We start from the raw sequence: 14,010 nt of genomic DNA, 5'->3' as shown, positions 1-14,010 counted from the left end.
ACGCTCTGGGGGCAATGTGCGTCCTGGGCCGACTTCTAACGTCACGATGGTGGTGGTGGCGGTCTAACGTCACGACTTCACCACATAGCACGTTTGTGGCCAACCATCATCCCGAGTGACATCGTGCATTCCTTTGATTTGTTGAACACAGGGGGCGTACGATAATTTTGTGGCATTATGCAGTTCAAAATTGCCACAAAAATGGCGTATGCCCCCCCCCCCCCCCAGTTTTCATGTAATCAAAGAAGAGAACGTTGTCGTTCGGGATTATGGTTGGCTGGGAGCGTGCTATGCGGTGCAGCTCTGTTTTTAGAGTGTAGGCGCAACATATTAAAGGCTAAGTTGAAAGAAAAATGTTAAAACAATACTACACCACGTAGCACGCTCCTGGTCAACCACCGTTACGAACAATATCCTTCTGTGTCTTGACCTGTTGAAAATGAGAGGAGGTGCCTATCTGGGACACATTCTGCATGCCACAGATAGATGCGCCTCCCCCTGTTTTTAACAAATCAGGACACAGGACGATATCGTTCGGAATGGTGGTTGGCTAGGAGCATGCTATGTCGTGGTGAAATTCTGCTTTAACAGTCAACGACGGCCTTGGGCTTGAGGGAACGAAAGGACGCACAGAAGAAGTAGACAGGACGAGGCTCAAAACCAGCAATGAAACATTTATTGAAACAGGTAAAAGAGTCAGGAGAGGGAGAAGAGATTACAAAGGGCCTCACGTAGAATGACCGAGGACTGACTGACGCAAGCATTGTCTGAGCCTATTACAGCAGCTTCAAGAATGACCCGATTAGCGTCATCCCTTACAGTGTGAAGACACTTGGTCCGCGAGATAATAGGGTCACAACCTTGGCAGGAGATCACGTGTTTGGCTAAATCTGAGGATTGGCTCTTATTTCTGACAGCGCTAGAGTGCTCAAGTAAGCGTTCGTTGTCACAGTGTTTGCTTTGGCCTACATAGGATTTTCACAAGCTAGAGGGATGGAGTACACAACGCGTTGTTTACAATCAACAAATGGTTTTGAATTCTCAACACTGCAACCTTTCGTGGAATCGGTTATGAAATTAGTCAAGTTGACCAGTTTGTTTTCTACAGTGTAGTCGACACGTATCCCGTTGGATGTGAAGGATTTACCTATATGACGTGAGAGAAGGGAAGAACAACAAGGCGGGGATTGGTGGGGTCGGCTTTGTGGGCGGGGATCAGAGACATTATGCTCTCTAAATGACATCGTGGAAGACGGCGTGTCTAAGCAACTTGTACCCGGCCACCAAGTTGCTGGCGTCCGCGGCCGGGTTCGAACCCGCGATCTCGGGATCAGAAATCTCAGTGAGTGATTATTGGGGACTTCGACGGTGAAATGTGACTCAAGAGAAGACGACTGAGCGACGGTTAAAGCATGCCTTACAGTGTCGGGGTCAGGCCTGAGTACAAGGATATAATCCACATAGCGTCTGATTATGAAAGCGTCATTTTTGAGTGTCAGCCCATTTAGTGAAGGCTTCATCAAGGGTGGAAAGGTAAATTTCGGACAGTTTAGGAGCTTTGGACCACTCTATTCAAACGGCTTTGGTTTGGGTATAGGGCCATCATCAATGAAAATGACACTTGGCAAAAGGTCCATCTCGCCATACATCAATAATGCCCTAAAGTGCATATTCTTACCGTCCTCTTTCTCCCTCAGGAACTCGGAAGAGCTACTTACTTCCCTAACAGCCCGCCATGGCAACCAAGTTTCCCTACTTACTCTGGATATCAAGGATCTTTACTTGTCGCTTGATTCCTCCCTTCTGCTCTCCAGGCTAAAAGCCGCTATTGAAATAGACCTGATCCGCTCCCAGACTAATACCCTAGTCAGACGGCAAACCTAAGTCCTTTAGCGGAAAGGCCGTTACTTCACCTGTAGTCCAATCATCATTTGGAATGACATCGTTCTCTGCCCTGATTTGTTGAAAATGGGAGGCGTACACCTTTTTGATTACAATTATGCCGTTCATAATTGCCGCAAAAACGGCGTGCGCCTCCTGTTTTCAACAGATCATGGCGGAGAACGATGTCATTCGAAATCATGATTGGACTACAGGTGAAGTAACTGCCGTTCCGCTAACGAACTTAGGTTTGCCGTCTGACTAGGGCATAATGCTGGCATCCCCGCGTCTTCTTTCCTCGAACTACGGTAGTTTCCCTGTACCTCTCCTCTACAGTAGTGAGTTTCAACTCACAACTCTATACCCGAACCAAAGGCTTTCGTATAGGCTCGTCCATAGCTCCTAAGCTATCCGAAGTTTACCTTTCCACCCTCGATGAAGCCTGCACTAAATGCACTATTAAAACAGAACTTCACCACATAGCACGCTCCTAGCGAACGGTCATTCCGAATGATATCATTCTGTGTCCTTATTTGCTGAAAATGGGAGGAGGAGGAGGATCCCAGATAGGCTCCTTTCGCTGTTTTGAAAGAATCATGACAGAGAATGATATCATTCTGTATGGTGGTTGGCTAGGAGCGTGCTATGTGGTGAAGTTCTGTTTTAACAGTGTGGGCTGGCACTCAAAATGACGTTGTCATAATCAGACGCTATGTGGATGATATCCTTGTACTCGGCCCTGACCCGGACACTGTAAGACATGCTTTAACCGTCGCTCAGTCGTCTTCTCCTGAGTCACAGTTCACCGTCGAAGACTCCAATGATCACTCACTAAGATTCCTTGACATTACTTTCCACACTGAAGCTGGGTTGTGTTGGTCCTACGGGCGCGTTGATGCAAAGCCCCTCCTCCCCTATAGCAGCAACCACCTAAAGGCAGTAAAACATGCCGCAGCGAAAACCTGTTGTCTACCTGCATAAAGAAATCCTGTCATCATCATGTCTCCTCTGCCATTACCAACCAAGTGTCGAGATTGACACATGCGGGTTTTCCATTCAGTTCAGTCACTGGTCATTTAAAAAACATAGTGTCTCTGATCCCTTCCCAAAAAGCAGACCCAACGAATTCCCACCTTGTTGTTTTTCCCTCCTTTCCCCTCACATCCAACGGGATACGCATCGTCTACACTGAAGAAAACAAACTGGCCAACTTGACTAATTTCATAAGCGATTCCCCGAAAGATTGCACTGTTGAGCATTCAGAGCCATTTGTTGATTGTAAACAACACATTCTGAACTCCATCCTTCTAACTTGCGGAAAATTCTATGTACGCCAAAGCAACTGTGCCAACGAATGTTTACTGGAGCACTCTACCGCTGTCAGAAATAAGAGCCAATCCTCAGAGTTAGTCAACACGTAATCTTCGTCGCACGTCGTCTCTGTCAAGGTTGTCACCCCATTATCTCGCGGACCAAGTGTCTTCACACTGTAAGGGATGACGCCAACCGGGTCAGTCTTGAAGCTGCTGTAATAGGCTTAGACAATGCTTACGTCAGTCAGCCCTCGGTCATTCTAGCTGAGGCCCTTCGCAATCTCCTTTCCCTCTCCCGGCTCTCTTACCTGTTTCAATAAATGTTTCATTGCTGGTTTTGAGCCTCGTCCTGCCTACATCTTTGTGCGTCCTTTCGTTCCCTCAAGCTCAAGGTATGTTACCGTCGTCGAATCCCTACCAGTTCGCTTGCCTGCTCACTCTTGCTTCATCAACAGTCAATGAAGATCCACGAAACAGGTGAGGGTATATGCTAAGAACTTCATGCGAGGAGTCGACGTTTCAACTAGTAAAGTAGTACTTTGTCCTCACTTGCGACTTTAATGTAAACGTTACACTCTTAAAAATGAGTTTCACCGCATAGCACACTCCTAGCCAACCATCAACTCGAATGATATCGTTATCTGCCCTGACTTGTTGAAAACGGAAGGCAGCACTCGAGCCCTCCACGTGACGCAACAAAGTCATTCCAAGGGAATCTCATTACACACAAGGTATCCGCGGTAAAACAAGGCAGACTTTTCTAACAATAGCCTTTGTTAGTTGTAGCGATATACAGGGTCTTTTTTTATCCGTTAAGATAAAAAAAAAAGCTGCGAGAGCTGCATTGATGCCATTTCTGCTGGCGGGTCACGCGGCAGGCGGTCATCGTGGGGTAGAGCATGTAACTAGCGGAGACTAATTACTTACCTAAAATTCATTAATCAACTTTTGATTAGGCGTTTTCGCGAGGACGCGATCGCGATCGAGCTGATTGGAATGAATGCTAATGTGTTGTCTTTCTGAACGGGATAAAAAAAATGCCTACACACACATACATATCCTAAGTGGCTTGTGTGTGAGTCCTAATTAGGTCTCTAGTTGTGAAAGATAGAAGTACGGTGCGATGTCTTCCTTTCGCCTAACAGTTTCAGAAAGAGAATGGGGCCAGTAAAGCGCGAGCAAATGACCCCCGAAGAAACGGCAGATGTGGAGGTCATTATCTTGTCCGCCCCCGTCGGAAGACCGCTTTCTCCCTTGCTCTCAAATGTATGGGAAAACAAGAGATGCCGCATTTCCCAGCAAAAAAGAAAAAAAAGAAAATCGACCCATCACTTGGAGAGGTTCGAGTTCTGTAGGTCAGAAGCACATGTGATTACCTATACAGATGGATGCCAATCAACGAACCTCACTTAAGCAGATAGTCTACTTCCACTTAGCGAATGAAATGCCCCCTCTAATGCCATGGTACCCATCGCTTAGAAACACAATAGATAGACGAAGCATATTGTGTTCTACTTGAAGACGCTCAGGAGGCCTTATGATTCTTGTAGATCTCCGAAAAGCCCCTCTCTCGTTTTCATCTGGTCGATCGTTCTCATTGCCTTCTCCATTACTTTGAGATAACGTAAGCCTACCTTCATCAACTTTCCGATCTCTACTTCTTCGGAGACGCATTTCGAGAGTGATCCATCAAGATCAGCTATGATAGCGTCTGCGTGATCGTTCACTGTGGTTTCTTGTAATGCCGACGTGCTTCTATATGATCCGATATGATCTGACGGCGGGACATACCGTACTTCTTCGTAACGATGGCATGTGAATTTTTTCCCGTCTAAAACCATCGCTTCTTTTACCCTCGCTTCTCTTCGATGAACGTGACGTTTCTACTGACAATGACTCTGCATCGCTCAATATCGTAGAAACGAAATCCTTTCCTGTCTTCGCAATAGCCGACGAATATAACTTGTTTACTCCCGTTATTCAACTTTGTCCGTATCTCTGAGGAACCGATACGTAGGCGAGGCATCGGAAGACCCTGAAGTAATACACAGATTTAGACCTCCCTTTGTACAGTTCCTCGTGTCTTGCTTCAATAAGCAGTCTCTTGCTGCAGCGGTTTCTGATATAAGCGGACGTATTGAGTGCCTCGGCCCAGATATCCACCGGGGGGGGGGGGGGGGGGAATATATATTTATTGAAAGGAAAGGTCTGCCAGACCAAGGTCGGCATGCTATTCCATTTAAAAAATCAAAAGAAAACGAAGAATAAATAGAAAGGAAAGGACGAATAGGAAAAGATGAGTCTCCATAAAAAGGAGGAAAAACAAAAACGAAAAGAAAGAAGGGAAAAGGAAAAAAAAATAGCAACGAAGAAAGAAGAAAGAGAAGAAGAAAAAAAAGAAGAAAGGAAACGAAAGTGAGGCTCCTGGAGCGCGCAGCTCAGAGCTTAGAGGCCAGGCCAGTGCACTTCAGAAAGTGCAGTAAAGCAGTTGTGACGGCCCACTGTTGGTGCTGAGGCACAGGGCCAAGAAGTGCGGCCAGCGTGAGCTGGTTGTGCCCGAAACGTTCGAGGCAGCGGAAAAGGGTATCGCGATGGTTGGTGTACTTGGGGCAGGTCAGCAGGAGGTGCGATGTGTCCGCAACCACTTCGCAAGCATCGCAGAGGGCCGAGATCTGCCTCCCCATCATGCGCTGGACCGGTGGCGTGTATGCCAAGTTGAGGCGCAGTCGGTGGAGGAGTGTCTCTTGTGGTCTTTGGAGACGTCGTGGTGGGGAGAACTCCACCGGCACCTGTGACTCAGTCAGCAGCGACCGTGCTGCGTCTACCAGCGTTCGGTTCATGCGTTCTGCTGCTCCCTTCTGAGGCGGCGAGCATGGGACGGTTTTTTTTTTCATGAATACTTCCACGTTTTCTCAGAAAATGTCGAAGATTCTCACCGAGGAACCCTTCGCCGTTATCCGTTCGTAACTGCTTGACCGTTTTTCCTGTTTGTGTGTCTGCTTGATGGAAGAAATTCATGATTTCATCTTCGCCTTCATCCTTGCATTTCAAGAAGTGCACGGTTACTCTCCCACTGTGGTCGTCAGTAACGACAAGTACTATATACTATACCTGCTAGGAGGAACGACGAACGGACCGCACAGATAATCATGTGCCAATTTCAATGGGCTGTGCCTCCGCTACACTCTAAGAAAAAAAGGTGTGAAAAGGTGGTAACTTCCATAGTTACCACCTAGGTGAACATAGCGTCCGATAGAAGGTGTAAAAGCGCGGTAAAAGATATTATCATACATCCACGTGACTATAAGGGGGGGGGGGGTGTCGAGGTAGCTTGCCGTTGTTGGCCGCACTCAAGTGGGCATCGTCACGACTATAGCCAAAAAAAGGAAAAGAAGGTGGGAGAAAGGGGAGTTGAGGACTTCAAAGTGATGTAGAAGCAGGATGACCGGTACTGATGGGACGGAAGCACACTGTAGGTGAGAGGTGCACTAGAGTGGTCTCTCCGCTAGGCCCGTTGCTTGGAGAAAGCGCACGAGGCCGCGAGTTTTTGAAAGTCGTTCCGCACAAGAACCTTCGGGGAAGAGGACGTCCGTCAGTATACCAGGCCTGGCGTGGGGAAGATGGGTTTCCCGCATGGCATGGTATGCACGGCATTCTGTCAGGATATGCGCAATTGTCTCCGGATGATTACAGTGTCCGCAACTGGAATCCTCCCTGGAGCCGATCTTGCACAGTTGAGAGTTCGTGAACGCAGATCCTGTGCGTAATCGATGGAGCATTGTCTGCATACCACGGGGAAGATCTTTCGTGGGAAGAGAGGGTCGGTGATTCTGCATGATGTCCTGTATGCCAGGGTGACGCACCTCAACTAGCTGTTTGACGACCAAGAGCCTGTCAGTGTCGGCCGGGACTGCTAAGGATGGGCTGCAGCTGTTGTGTGCTGAGGAAGCTAGCTGGTCCGCTCGTTCGTTGCCTCTGATGCCGACATGAGATGGGATCCATTGGAGCGTAAGCTCACCTCCGGTTAGCCTATGCTGGGCACACGATCTCCTTATACATCGGGCCAGAATGCTACCACACATGGGGTTTATCACGTTGTTGAGGGCACTTTTGGAGTCCGTAAGCAAGACGGCCTTAGGTATTCCGGTGACTTGAACCGCAGCAGCTGCGTGTAGCAAGGCCAGGAGTTCGGCCGTCGTAGATGAGATTGGGTAGCGAACTGATTTCCCTTGCCAGGCCTTGTTTATTGACGGGATGTAGTACGCACTGGTAGCACTTTTGGAACGGTGGTCAATGGAGCCATCCGTGAACACCAGAGTATGTGTGGGATAAACGTCGCTGATCAGGTTCTCAGCCGCCATCCTGGCCACTAGGGGGCTGGACTCGCTCTTCTTCCGTGACTATAAAAAGGAGTACGTCCCCTTCGCTCGCCGAATCAGAAGCAATAACCCTATCATTCCTGGCAATGGTTGGAGGACAGCGTGCGATGCTGTGAAGTACTGTTTTGAAAGTGAGGCAGCAGGTAGAACTTTGCAACCTTTTAGGCACAACATATGCGACAACTATATTACCTCCTAAAAGGTGTAACTGCTCCACCCGCTCATCCCCATATCATCGTCATCATGTATTTCTCTCTCTCTCTTTCTGAGAGTGTAGTGAGCTGACGTCTGGAAAAGTGTCCTTGTCTGTTTAGAAATAACGCAGTCTTCACAGTGGCCGTTCTTCCGATGCAATAAAGGTAATCCTCGAACGACCTGTGTTTGATTCATGCGAGTCAGCGTGTCGAACTTCAAATGACACATACGCCGGTGCCACAATAAACAGTCTTCCCGTCTGGTGAACTGTGCTGTTTCAGCACTGATTGCCTCTATGTCAGTCTGTACCCTTTAGTCTGTGAATCACTGCTTCTTTTGAACCAGAACAGACAAATCTGTTGGATTGGTATGCTGTGCAGGTGCCCCCGCTGAAATTTACGATGATTCCACTGCTTCGAGGCAGAAATGAGGTTGTCCGCCATTCCGGGAACGTACAAACCTCTTTCGCTGCCAGAGTGTTTACAACAGTCCCTTACATGCCTATGCATCGATAGAGAATGCTATCAACGAGCGTAGCAATTACGTCGCGGGCGACTGAATTCAGGATTCATTGTTTCACATAGCTTCCAATCTCGGTGCTATCCGTATGACCTAGGCAGCTGTTCGCCTTCACCTGACTACTACGTAATGAGGCAGACAAAGCACGCTTTACAGAATAATGCACAGGGGACAAAATGGCGTACACTCTTAAAAATGAACTTCACCACATTGCACGCTCCTAGCCAACCATCATCCCGAATGACAACGTTCTCGCCCCTGATTTGTTGAGAACGGGAGGAGGAGCCTATTTTGTGCCCATTATGCACGGCACAAAATAGGCTCCTCCTCCCGTTTTCAACAAATCAGGGACGAGAACGTTGTCATTCGGGATGATGGTTGGCTAGGAGCGTGCCATGTGGTGAAGTTCATTTCTAAGAGTGTAGGTGCAACTATAGCTGGCGGATAAACTCCATAACGTAAAATGGCAAGACCCAGGCTTTTACATTATGAAATTCATAGAGGCGTTGCGAGCCAGCGTAGCATGCTGTCAACTGAGCAGTAGCTTCGCTTTCCGTGGGATGATTACAGTGTATAGACCAAACTACGCTAGCTTCGCAGTCTCCTAATAAGGCGCGCGGTTGCGAGCGTCTACCATCTGTACAATGACGTTTGCATCTTTCATCAGGAGTTGTCGAAAGCAACTTGCGGTTCGCACGAGAAGCCAATGTTCGAAGAAATATTTAATGATCTATACTCTTAGAAATGAACTTCACCGCATAGCACGCTCCTAGCACACAATCATTTCGAATGATATCGTCTTCCACGATTCGTTGAAAACAGGAGGCGTACGCCTTTTTGTGACACTTATGCTGTTCATAATTGTCACAAAAAAGGGGTACGCCTCCCGTTTTCAGCAAATCAGGGCGGGTAACGTTATCATTCGAGATGATGATTGGCTAGGACGTTCATTTGTAAGAGTGTTGAAGGAAAGGAATCCATATCACACACACAGAAGCGGGATCCACCCCGTACCGTTACCACGCCTTTTTCTTCCTTGCCTCATTGGACAATTCAATTAATAGAAGACTTGTAATTAAGCATCTTACCATAAACTGACAGGATGATCACATCTCTGACACGGCCAATCACGTGCACTTTCGGTGGAAATTACATATGCAGGGGATGCTTGCACTAGTACTTGCCATTAAACGACTATCAACGCACGTTCGTTAGACTTCCCAGTTCATTGAAATCATGCGCTAGACATGGTACACTCTTAAAAATGAACTTCACCACATAGCACGCTCCTAGCCAACCATCATCTCAAATGATATCGTTATCTGCCCTGATTCGTTGAAAACGGGGGACGTACGCCTTTTTTGTGACGATTATGAACAGCATAAGTGTCACAGAAAAGGCGTACGCCCCCCGTTTTCAACAAATCAGTGCAGATAACGATATCATTTGAGATGATGGTTGGCAAGGAGCGTGCTATGTGGTGAAGTTCATTTTTAAGAGTGTAGGTAAGAACAGCGGGATGTAAACGTAAACAATGCCGGCTGCCATATTGTCACCTTTGCTATGAAACATCTCGCGAAAAGGCCCTCCGGAATGTAGTCGTATAGGGTGCCCACGACGTACTATTTTATAACGTTCATGTCATAGGCACCCCTTCCCAGCGCCGCGTTTGGAAGCTAGCGGTGGCACTACTCATCGGCCCGGTCATTGCTTCCTCAGTTCCTGTAATACTTCGTACTTCAGCTTACCTTAGTATTTTTGTACAAGCGGTGAATGTCCCACGGGCAATGCTTCTTTCGAAAGTTCATTATCATCATCATTCTACGCGTTTTCGTAGGAGCTGTTGCTGTCGTCTGCACGTCCCGTACGCCACGTGTCGTACGTCCGCTTCTGCGCGTTCAAAACTCAAGTTTTCATTGTCCAATCACGATGTGGGTGTCGCGGGCCGATGAGCAGCGCCCCTAGCGGATCGTGCAGACGGGGGCTCCACGTAGGGGTTGCCTATTATGACATGGTCGTCATAATTTAGTAGGTCGTGAGGGTGCCTCAATACTAGCGCCATCTATGCCTGTTTCATGCTGACAATGGCACGCTCTTTCATTAGCACCATCACCACCACCCCTCTATGCAGAAGGAGCTAGTATTCTGACACCCTATACTCGTATTTGTTTCAGGCATGCCAGTTTGTCCTTCGGGACTCATGCTCCGTACAATTTCTTTCTAATATTATACTTAATATACTTATTCTATTAATACTTAATTACACCACGAAATTAATTACGAAATGCCACAAAGCCTTCTAATGCTGATAAGGCATATTTGCATAATAAGGCACGAATGAGATTGAGTGTTTCACAGCTGTGGAGTGGCACTCTAGCTTATTCTCTTTTCGGCGGTAATTTCTCTGTTCATTTTCGTGCGCACCAACTTTTAATTACACGCACAAGAGTGTAATGAAAAGTGGACAAAGAGACAAAGCTTTGCTAGAATCGCCAACTACATTTCATCGCTTCTGTAATTGCAGCCTGATGACATTGTTTCCAGCTGAGATGAGCTCTCAACAAAAGAACGCCGACAGTAGTTTCAGAACCGAGTTATCTCTACATAATGGACAGCGCAAAATGAATAGCTGCTCTCATCACGCACAGCAAATTTGTTGTGCATGCCACGGCTATCGCGGAACATTCAGGCACGCGGTAGCAGATGATAGATGAGTGAACTTCCTCTGGTTGAGATAGATTTCTTTGAAGTCTAGCAATTTCTAGTAATTTCGCGTCTTCAGGCTCTTTGTAGGGCCCGCGAAAACGAACAACGAAAACAGAGGGCACCCACGTGATATCATCTTCCGCTCTGTGTAGACCACGCCGCATGCGCTCTGTGCGCATGCGCTGGTACATCCTCTTGTTTACAAACAGAAGCGGGTCTGTGACTTCGGAACAAAATGGATTTCAAGCTTGCGGTATTCCCACAACCATTTACATGAACTGAACACAGTTGTAAAATATCTCACTTGAAAACGAAGAATCATAAGCACGACTTTGGAATTTTCAAAAAGTCTGACTCCCACCGGACGTCGATGGGAGTACCTCTTCCTCTCCCTGCTCGGCCAACGTCACCGTACCTTAGTCATACCATTCCTGCGCTGTTTCCTGACTCTCAGGGAAACAGATGACCGTTGTTTCTCTCTTTTTCGGAGTGATCTGATCCCCAATTTTCGTCCATTGTTTTGTTCCGGAAATGTAACGCAGCGGCTACGACCGGCGTGGTATACTACTTGTCCGCTCCATGCAGGGCAGAGCTATACCTAACGCGTTACAAAGAACGCGTAACTCGGTAACGCGTTACTATTTTTGGTAACTGAGTAACGACTTAGTTACTTTCTAAAAAAATTTAAGTAATAACGTACTTAGTTACAAAAGTTGATAACGCGTTACTGCAAGTTACTCGTTCCTTTTTTTTTTTCCTCACTGTCACCTACCACGACTGCTAGTTGTGGTTTTTCCCGCGCACATTGCGGCATTCGAAGAGGCTGAAGCACGTGGAAATATCCACAGCGAAGAGCAAAGGATACCAGAGAGCAACGCCTTTCTCATTGCTCTAGCGTCCACAGTGTTCCAGAGAACCCACTGTGTTCTTTCTGTTCCTCCTTTCAAGGATTCACTGCTCTCAGGGCGTTTAGTGCTTTGTCTCTCTGTCCCCTAGTTGGGAACTCATGTCATAACTAATTTATGCTGCTAAGATTTTATTTTACACCAACCACCCCAACTTTTGCACTTTGGTAAACTCATGTCAGTCAGCTTTGGGTACCAGTTGATACTGAAGTGCATCTCATCATGAATGAGCTGAGAAAAAAATAAAATAAAGTACGCGATGCTTTCGTATTTCTGCTGTCTTGTATGCAAATGTAGCGTATAGAAATAACTCGTTACCTTGAAGTAACAAGAACCCGTTCCTTTTATTTGTTAGTAACGGGTAACGTACTTCGTTACCATATTTTCGAAGGAACGAGTAACGTATTTAGTTCCTTCTTTTTTTTTTTTTTTTAGTAACTTGTACAGCTCTGATGCAGTGGGTGACGTATGCATGAGGGTGACGTAACGCGTTGGCCTTCGGAAGGGAAAGTTTTTGAGCCTCCTCTCCACATTCCTGTTTCGGTTTGATTGCTCGCTTATTTGGGGCATAACTCGTCACGCGAGAAAAAACAAAGTTGATGGCAGGTATACTGTGGATGTTATGCACCAACTACGATGTGCAGCAAATTTTTCACCCACCTTTCCCAAATATCCCTCTAAGTCATGATGTATCAGTGATTGTATCAGTTTGTTTCGTCATCATGTAACGACTCTATGTGTGCGTTCGAGATATTGACATAAATATATAAATAAATAGTGATGTTAATCATTCCTGCTCCTGTCTCATACAGATGGATTACAAAAGATACATGATATACAGTTTGACGCCTTTGCCTTTGAGTATAATTTTGGAATGGACCAACTGTCACGCATGTCTGCATATTGGGGTGCAACGCTTTTTGCACAGAAGAACTACGGTAACAACACTCTGGAAGAGACGGAGTAAATTTTGTGAGCAGTTATAGCTTCTAGTCCGCTAGTTTGCAATTACTTGATAGTTGACTCTCCGCAGCCTGAAATTTATTTCCTATTACGTCCTTAAGGTTACCATAAACCTCAATGAAGCTTGGCTGAGCAGGCAGACCTTCTTTTTTAGTTATTATTACTGAACATCATTTCCCCTCTCAGTGATTTTCAAAAGGGCAACAGATGCTCCTTTTTTTTCTCAGAGTATACGCCATTATATCGGGAGGCGTTCATTAATTGTGAGCTTTAGTACATCGTACGATATCGGCTTTGTGTACGCAAAGAATGGCGTAGTGAACAACGAGATTTGGCCGAGGCAGACCACACTTAGGGACGACACAAAGTTGTTGCATTCGTTGATTTCCGGGCGTATGAGGCTTACTTGTTTGTGTCGTCCCTAAGTGTGGTCTGCCTCGGCCGAATCTCGTTGTTTACGTTGTTTACAGATCGGCCTGGCCGTGTATGAATGAGAGAGTGAGTGAGAAAGATGTAAGAGAGAATGGGAATAGCGTGGTTGGTTGTCCGTCCCCCCCGTACTTGAGGCACTCAATAGTGAGTTTTAGTGGATCGTACGTTATCGCCTTTGCGTACGTAAGAAATAGCGTTGGTGGTTATGCGCACGCGCAAAACATAAAGAGAGCTTCGCGCACTGCGCAGAACCACTACGCTATCCCCTACGTACGCAAAGGCGATAGCGTACGATACACTAAAACTCTCTAATGGCTCATGGGAAACGGCGTGCTGGTGTGGTGTAGTGGTAGCATATCTGACCGGAAATCAGAAGACCCAGGTTCGTTTCCTGGCGTCAGCGCCTCTTTTCCCTGAGTTGTTGCATTCGTTAATGGCGTAGTGGCTCTGCGCAAAGCGCGGAGCTTTTTCTTTCTTTCTTTCTTTATTTCTCTCTCTCTTTTCGCGCGCGTGCGCAGGACCACTAACGCTATTCCTTGCGCAAGCTATCGCCTTTGCGTACGTAACGGATAGTGTTGATAGTTCTGCGCACACGCAAACCATAAAGAGAGTTTATTACCTATGTACAAACTATGATCTAGACCATCGCGTCTACCAGAAAAATTGCTGTCATCGTTACACAGAATCTCAGCGATGGACACCAAATCAGCTTTGCGT

At 46.7% G+C, this 14,010-nt stretch overlaps 1 non-coding gene across 1 annotated transcript; it reads left to right on the top strand.

Annotated features, from left to right (window-relative positions):
* Positions 1–13,625: 13,625 nt before the first annotated feature.
* On the top strand, positions 13,626–13,696 carry Trnas-gga (transfer RNA serine (anticodon GGA)). The gene has a single exon. It is a non-coding gene; the product is annotated as a tRNA-Ser (tRNA).
* The last annotated feature ends 314 nt before the right edge of the window (positions 13,697–14,010 follow it).

The sequence above is a fragment of the Ornithodoros turicata genome, chromosome 3, assembly GCF_037126465.1.
Source record: "Ornithodoros turicata isolate Travis chromosome 3, ASM3712646v1, whole genome shotgun sequence".
Lineage (NCBI taxonomy): Eukaryota > Metazoa > Arthropoda > Arachnida > Ixodida > Argasidae > Ornithodoros > Ornithodoros turicata.
This window is presented reverse-complemented; position numbering and strand designations above follow the sequence as displayed.